The sequence below is a fragment of the Xiphophorus couchianus genome, chromosome 11 (assembly GCF_001444195.1).
Source record: "Xiphophorus couchianus chromosome 11, X_couchianus-1.0, whole genome shotgun sequence".
In the NCBI taxonomy this organism is placed as follows: domain Eukaryota; kingdom Metazoa; phylum Chordata; class Actinopteri; order Cyprinodontiformes; family Poeciliidae; genus Xiphophorus; species Xiphophorus couchianus.
Genome location: NC_040238.1, coordinates 3754976 through 3763332, shown reverse-complemented (window position 1 = coordinate 3763332; position 8357 = coordinate 3754976). Strand labels below are relative to the sequence as shown.

The 8357-nt window shown below is 39.1% G+C and overlaps 1 long non-coding RNA gene across 1 annotated transcript; it reads left to right on the top strand.

The window, feature by feature from the left end:
- LOC114152714 (uncharacterized) lies at nucleotides 1-6266 on the top strand. Its single transcript, XR_003597212.1, has 3 exons — nucleotides 1-235; nucleotides 437-625; nucleotides 5666-6266. It is a non-coding gene; the product is annotated as an uncharacterized LOC114152714 (long non-coding RNA).
- The last annotated feature ends 2091 nt before the right edge of the window (nucleotides 6267-8357 follow it).

The following is an 8357-nucleotide window of genomic DNA, read 5'->3' as shown; positions in this document are numbered from 1 at the left end:
TTGTGCAAAGTGTCAATCTCGTTCCGTTTTCTTTCACATTGGAAGAAACGTTTTATTTTGCCCAATCAGATGCGAGTGGGCGGGATTAATAGTACCCTGCGTAAAACGTAGGTAGGCGTTCGAGCCGCAGCGCAAACAGCGGAGCGGATGTGGGGCGAAAACAAAGTAAAACTTTCTATTACAACAGTTAATGGAGAGTTATTGTCTGTAAAAGACTTTAGGAAGCATATGAAAGGTAAATGCTTTTGTCTGTGTAGAAGAAAACCATGCTAAGTGCAGATAGTTTTTTAGCATGCTAGCGCGATGTAGCAGCCATTACAATGGTGTAGCAGCTAATTTTGTATGTTAAAGTGCTAACATTAGAGGCTTGTTAAATGGCTTAATGGCTCAATATGAGACACATGTGAGTCATACTAAGACATGTTAATGTGTACAGCGGGCCATGAACTTCCCTTTGGGCCTGCTGGACCAACAGAAGTTTCCCTTTCGACCGTTTGGGTCCCATTTGTGAGTCTGCTGCCATGAAGGATCTCGATGTTCAAGTTGACATCACCTGCTCAGCGCCATTTTTAAAGGAATTTCCACATCTACCTTTCCTGTTCCAATCTCGAACTCTGAAGGATTTGTAAGTACAAAACCAAACCAATGAATGTGTGTTTGTGTATTTTATTTGCTGTGCAAGGAAACAAACTGTTTGTTTTTAGCTCCAATGCACCAAGTATTGATTCAGGCCTGCAATGGTTTATTTATTGGTTGAGTGTTTTATTTGAAGTTTTAACTGAAATATTGAGGATTGGTATGGAGTGAAATTGTGGTTCAAATCACCATAACTGAAAGGACAGTACTAGGAAAAGCTGTTTTTTTTCATATGCGATGCAAATTAATTGTATTTTAATTTTTTTCTAGACCTAAAGTGTTGTTTAAACTTAAATTCTGCATCAGGGTCTTGTTTAAAATTAGTTCAAGTGTAGTTCAAGTTTTCCAAGTGTATTTGACATACATTTAGCTAAACTAAATTCGTAGTGGTTTAAACAAAGTATCTATTCAGAAGATTGAGAAAAAAATATTAATGCAATATAAGTATCAAGTTGCATTTCCTGTAAACTGGTAGTACAATGGTCTGTAAAATAACATTTCCAGAGCCTCGTCCATTCTAATCTAACCTCTTGATTAATTCTTGTATTCCATAATAATGAATCAAGAACGTAAATTACGTAAAATCATTTTTCTTTGACAAGCCACAATTTTGTTTTGTACAAAATTTTCACTTTGTCCTCTTCACCTATTACTTATACTGCAACGCTACCAAGGTCAACATATCTTTTTTTTATTCCCCTTTCATTTTACCAGCATTATATTGAAACTAGGAGGAATAATATGTCAAAGCTAATGTTGGGATAAGAACAATCATTGAATTCAAATAGCTGTCAAATCAAAGGCTAAGTTGTAGGTAGTAAGGAAAGGTCATTAGTTTAAGAAGGATTTTTATATGAATTTTTTTACTGTACCTTAAAAAACCCACACAGTCCTTTGGCGCTGAGCCTTCTGAAGTTGGCTCAGGAAGGCAGCTTTGATTGATGAGATTTCTGTATATGCTAATGTGAGTTTAATCAGATTTGGTTCGATTTGCTTCCTGATGTTTTTCTTCCACTGTACCCTCGGCACCCACATTATCAAACAGCATAACTTTCATTTTGATACAAACGACCCATGTGGAAAAAACAAAGGCGTTAAAGGTGATGCATTATTGTTTAAGCATTTTTTTTCCTGTACCTCACAGGCAGCTTTTGCACCTGATGCCTGAATTATGAAAATGGCAGATATTAACAAGCCTTACTCTGCTTTGAAAATATTATGTTAAGCATAACTGTGTTTAATTGAATAACATTAGTGCAGGAGTTTGCCTATTTGCTTTTTGCTTTGATGTGAAATGCCGTGTAAACAGAAAAAGTCAAAGTATGCCAAAAGAAACATGCTACTTTTTTATCATAAACTACTACTGCAGTTCTTTGTTTGCCTACTTAGCAAAACACATCTGAGTTATGGTAAAATATAGCTTTAGTAGGCATGGAAATAAAGTAAATAAGAGGCAACTGAATGCAGAAAAGTTTGATGAAAATTGAACGAGCCAGCTGTTACAGCGTGTTTTGTCATGCACAATGAATAAGCTTTAATCTAGAGCTCACATTTGTGTTGCCTGAAACAAGCAAAATGAATAATACAGTCCATATTATGAGAGATTGAAAATTATGAATACCAATGTGCACTGAAGGGTTGATTGAGCACACTTGCTCGTCTGCTAAACTGTTTCAGCTCATCCAAAACCTCATTCACCTGGAAGTTGATTATACTTGTTTTTATTGCTTGTGTTTTGGGATCCTTTTTTTTTCTTCTTGTTTTTATTCCACATTTTATAATAAGATTAGGCATGGGCCCAGGAAATGATGAGGATGTGATAACCTTAGGTAAAAATGTTATGTTATCAAGGTATTGTGATTACAGATGTGTGGTATTTTGCATTTTCTTTAGTCTGCTTTGATGTCGATGCATAGGCAATTTACTTCTTAAGTTTGCTGCAATGCAAACTGATCTTCACCCTTTGTCATGAGCTGTTGCTATGCCACTGCTATTCTAAAGGAACAATTAGCTTTAACCGTAAGTTCTATAGTGTGTAATTGTCTTTAGAAGCTGTTCTTAGATCATGGGTGTGACGTTGAAATTTCCTTCCACTGTAGTGTGTGCGTTCATACTTAGGATTTATGGCATGCAGAATAATTAACCTAAACTGATGAGGTTTACATATCGTAAAATAACTGTTTCTACTGCTTTAATAGCCAAGACAAATCAATATACTGTGCTGTCTTTTTGAAACTGTGACTTTTTTAATACTTTGAAACCAGTAACCTGTCTGTCTAAATGAGATTAGCATTTATGACTTTAGATCTGTGAATAAAATTCTATATGCATGTGACAAACCAGCCAGAGCATTTTAGGTTACCTTAAGGGCATTTTTTTAACCTACTTGTTTTATGTTGGGTTATTTGTCCCCATTTGTGCTCTTCAGTACCTGCTTACTGAAGCTCAGCTGCACCCAGTGAGTGGGAAAATGAGACACTTTATGCAACAGCTAGACGGGAAAATTGTGTAACTATGACTCTTGTTTCAACCTTCCTATTGCCCTCAGGTCATAATGACCCGAGACAGTTTATAAATAATAATAAAAAACACTAAATATTTTTTTCAACTTGAAATTTGATGAGTTTTCCTAGATTTACCCCATCATTATAAAAAGCTAAGCTTTCATGTAGGCCATACAAAAAAGTTACAAATATTGTCTTTTGGTCATTTTGATACAATAATCTTATTGCATTAATGTCACAGTCACAGAGACAATTACCCACCACAAAGTTGTGAAAATGCTTTGATTCTACAAGGTTTCCCTCAGAAAACCCACTATGCCCGGTGATAAGGGGGTCAGGGCAGTCCACCAGGAGCCCACCATATGTTCGCATTAAATGTAAAAAGTAGGCGGGCACCAATTTATCAGTGCTGATTTCCTTAATTTTGGGCGATGGGTGATTGGCCGATTTTTACATGTGAAGCCGATCTTATCCACCGATCTTTTCTAGCTTGGCAAAGGTCTAATAATCAACCACTGTCCTCTTTTGCTCTCCGGTGAAAAAGGTTTGATTGACAGACCGGCCTGCCAAGTTATGTCTGCACGTTTACAATTAACAGTAGTTACCCCACTGTTAACGCAACAACGTTCTTGCTATATTGAGCATCATTTCGGACAAAAAAATTGGTATCAGCCAAAATCACCTTTCCGGTGATTTTGACATATGAGATAGGACATATGAGATTCCCAGCCCCCCTTTGAGGGGGGCTGGGAAATACTAGGCACACTTTTGGGCTTAAAATCACCAAATAAATCGTGATGACTTGCTTTAGAACACCTACAATAGAAGAACATAAAATCTGCTTATGGAGAGACAAAAACTTGTAAGGGACTTTACTCTTTTTCTTTTCTTTTGGGGAGTGCAAGGAGTGGGACCCCCCTACCGACCCGTACACAGCTAAGTGTGTTAGAGAAAGGTCATAAGTAATCTAATATTGTTCTACAGCAGGGGTCTCAAACTCAATTTACCCGGGGGCCGCTGGAGGTAGAGTCTAGGTGAGGCTGGGCCGCATTCACACACACGGCCTTTTTTTTTTTTTTTTTACCCCTCCAGGGGGTCTTTTGTGGGCTCTAGTGTCTCTTATGTGATAGTAGGCTGACAGGAAACGGGGAAGGAGAGGGGGGAAGACATGCGGCAAATGTCATCGGGTCCGGGAGTCGAACCCGCGACGGCCGCATCGAGGACTCAAGGCCTCCAAATACAGGTCTCGCTATCCCCTACGCCACCACGGCACGCCCCCTCAGCCGAACCTTTCTGATTGCCTATTACCATATTTGGCTGTAGTCAGGTGCTGTAACAGCCGTAATTGTGTAGTGTCTCTTTAAGATACTCTAGTATTGCTAATGATGTCAGAAGTATACGCCACGGCTTCTCTGTAGAGAGCGTGGGAGAAACGTGCTAGACGGACATGTTAGCTCCCTAACGTTTTAGTAATGTTACGGGTTGTTTGGATGCTGCTCAATTTTCATGTCTGATAATATAGCAGCCGTTCTACCGGGCTTTGTAAGGTTGGTGAAGAGCGCATTTATTAAAGGACAACACTGTGGAATTCCCAGTACTAGTGTGGTTGTGAGTTTTTGACCGTCCTGACGAATCTGCCGCCTCCTCTCCTCCCTTAAACACAACCCAAGCGTTACAGCGCCTAACCTTAATTACGTTACACTGATCAGCAACTTCCAGGTCTAGACTGGATGCTGAAGCACGTGAAGCGGGAGCGGCCGCGGAAATTGCGCATGTACCGCATGCAAATAATGACAAATAGAAAATGCAAATAGGGATGTGCTGTGGTGGCGTAGGGGTTAAGCACAACCCACACAAGGAGGCCTTAGTCCTCGTCGCGGCTGTCGCAGGTTCGATTCCCGGCCTGGCGACCTTTGCCGCATGTCTTCCCCCTTCTTTCATTACCCACTTTCCTGTCAATTAACTATCAAATAAAGGCCACTAGAGCCAATAAAACCTTTAAAAAGAAAATGCAAATAGGCTCGGCTGATGTCCCGCCCCCGAGAGCAATATACTCCACCGTGATTGGTAAGTTCGTTCAGCTCTGCACACAACACTGAAAAGTGCCAATTATATCAAACTCGCGGGCCGCACTAACATTAAACTTTCATATTAAGGCGGGGGCCACAAACTATTGTCCCGAGGGCCGCAGTTGGCCCGCGGGCCACGTGTTTTGAGACCCCTGTTCTACAGCATGTGGAACATTCTTAGTTGTGTGCTGTAGATTACACCATACAAGGCTAAATACAGCTCTGTTAGATGCAACAAAATACCAAACACCAGTTTTAATAAACTCTGTATCAATTGAACTACATTTTATTTTACACTTCGATACAAAACAAAGAAAATAGCAATCATAAATAAATGCTATAAAATACAACACAATTAAAACCTCAAAGAACAAACTCTGTTCTTGCCCCATTGATAAAAGCAGAGACCTGTCAGGATAATCTAATGATGCACTTTTTACCTCACTGTGCTGCCAGGTTTGCAGCTTGCCGATCCATCTCCCTCTGTCTCTTCACTGGTCCTCCGGCCGCTCACCAGTGAAAACCTCCAGCCTCCTGTCTGTCCACTCTCTACCTCAAGTCTACCCGAGAGAAACGCAGTTTTTCCAAGACGCCACCACTCCCTTCCAACCACATACTCTGCCAAGCTACTTACCGTCCTTTGGACTCTCTTGACGTGTCCAGATAACAGAAATTAATTTGCCATCTTCTCTATCCTGCAAATCATCTGCCTAACTCATTTACCTCTGTCCTCAGTGCACTTCTTGGTCCAATCCCCGTCCTTCATTTGCACATTTCAAATAATTTTGTAAGATCTGCGTTTGTGTTTGTCATTGTTACGTACCTACTAGTCCATTTGACAGCATTGTGAAAAAGACTGTCAGCTACCCTGAATACACACTGAAACTGCATAAAAATTACACTTAAAGCAAACCAAATTAACATTAACATTGCAAGGTGTGCTAATTACTCTTAACAGTGTTATTTCATACAGAAATGTTCAGTGAATATGAAGACTTTTTGCCGCTGCATTGCTTCTTTATTAAAGGCTTCCTGCTTTCCCCAGAGCAAGTTGAAATGATGTAAAAGTCATTGAAGTATTACACTGCTTTCCCTTTTATCTCTTTGTCTCGTCTTCTGTTTCTTCTGAGAGTTTGTGGTAATGACGAGCTCTGGTCCCGCAGGTGCATACTGAGAGAGACCACATTTTAATCTTCCCCGCAACGCATTTGTCTTTCGTCACATCTACTTAAACTCCCTCAGGTAGTTTTGAGGCCAAATGAGTTTCTCTTTTCTTTTGTATTCATTCATTTGCTTTCCATAGGACCTTTTTATTGTTCAGGGAGTTGGCTGGAGCCTATCCAGACCATGATCAGGTGAGAAGCAGGGTAACCCTGAACAGATTGACAGCAAATCACAAGGGGAGAAACAAGAAAGGAAAACATTCTTTGTGGTTGCCGTTATTCTTAATATAAATTTTGAGGTATAAATGATTCTAACATGTTTTTGTAACAGTTAGAGGAACACGTAAATAACTGCCACTGTTGTCTGTTGGATTGAAATACTTTTGTAAAGCAAAGTGGGCAAATAATACAATTTCAAGATGTGGAATGCTGATTTGAACTGAATGCTGAAATTGAATTAAAAGGTTAATTATATGACTTTAAGTTTGAGTTGCGCTCTTGCACCACCAGCTCAAAAAATGTTTTTGTAGTTTCCCTCAATTATTTGAAATTTTTAAAACTTGGAATTTTTACAGGAGCTTGTACAATTTTCAGAGCTACTTACTGTTCAATAGACATAGGAAGTATTGTGTTGATGTAGTGGAGAAGGAGTATCGGAAAAGGTCGATCCTTCCGCAGGTCTGGGTGTCAAGATATGGTTATGATGCGAAATTACATTTGTTAACGTTGATTTTTCATAACAAATGACAGTACTTGATTGTTGTATAAAGTATGTATAAATACATAAGTCCTCCTTTAAAGTTTTCAGACTCGACTTGGACTTGAGATATAAGATTTATGCCTTGAATAGCTATAATAAAAAAAGAAATCCAATCAACAGTAAAGTTGCTGGTCACAATGTGGTTTATAATATGGCCTGTCAGCTTATGTTGCCCTCAGGTTCCCCAAAAAGGATTTTTAAAAAATCTTTTTCTATTTGTCATTTTTTTGCTGACACTCAAACAGGCTCTTGTGCCCTTGTCAGAATTGCTTTATAACACCCAATTTAGTATTTTCCCAGGCTGTGGGATAGCCATTAAATCCGCTCTTTTATTGTGGGACAGCCTTTTAGAAGTGTGACAAAAGATCTCTGCTTCCCAGGGAGCTTGATCTGCCCTAATGGGGCTTGTCTGACTTTACAGAAGGTTTCGATTTCTGAGAATATCCTCCTCAATGGCAGGTGGTCCTGTAGAAAGACTTCTACTTCCACTGAGGGCAATGTGGGTCAAACAGTGACCAGAACTCTTTGTGTTTTGAGGCATAAGTATCACAGCTGCCTGGTAACCCTTCAACATTTGCAGAAGCCCCTGGAGGAATAAACGGCAGTCTCTGTCTGATTGTGAAGCTGCTGAATCAGCAAAGCAGCTCTTGCTCCTTCTTTGTTATTCAGATTAAATCGAAAAATGTTTGAAGACCAAACTGCATGCTGTTCAATGTTGAACACTTTCCCTTGCTCTGTTGTACACTACAATCTCATGGACTCATGCAAACATCTGGATTTTCAATGGTCTCCTGTTGTGATGATAATCAGCACCTTTATTAGATTTTATTTGTGAAAAATAACCTTTTCTTTCACTTAGGAATAATGTACTCCCTTGAGTTGTCCGATCACACAAAATCCCAATAAAACATAGTAAGTAAAGGTTTGAAAACTGTATAAACATTATGAAATAGTTTCATAAGGCTTTTTTTTATTATGTTATTTTGAGGAGAGTAGCTACTTTTTTTATTGAAGTCAACTGCTGCCTATTATATGTTTGAGAATTGGAGAAAAAGCATACAAAGGAGTCAAGTTACTTAAAAAGGTGCAAAGAGAAAAAATTCTACCCAAACTTCACTAGCAGTACAAGTAAATACAAAATGCACAACTTACTGAACTTAAAAAAAAACACTGAGTACTTTACAAAGGTACATTTCTATCTTAACTCTTAATCTGGTTCAAATGT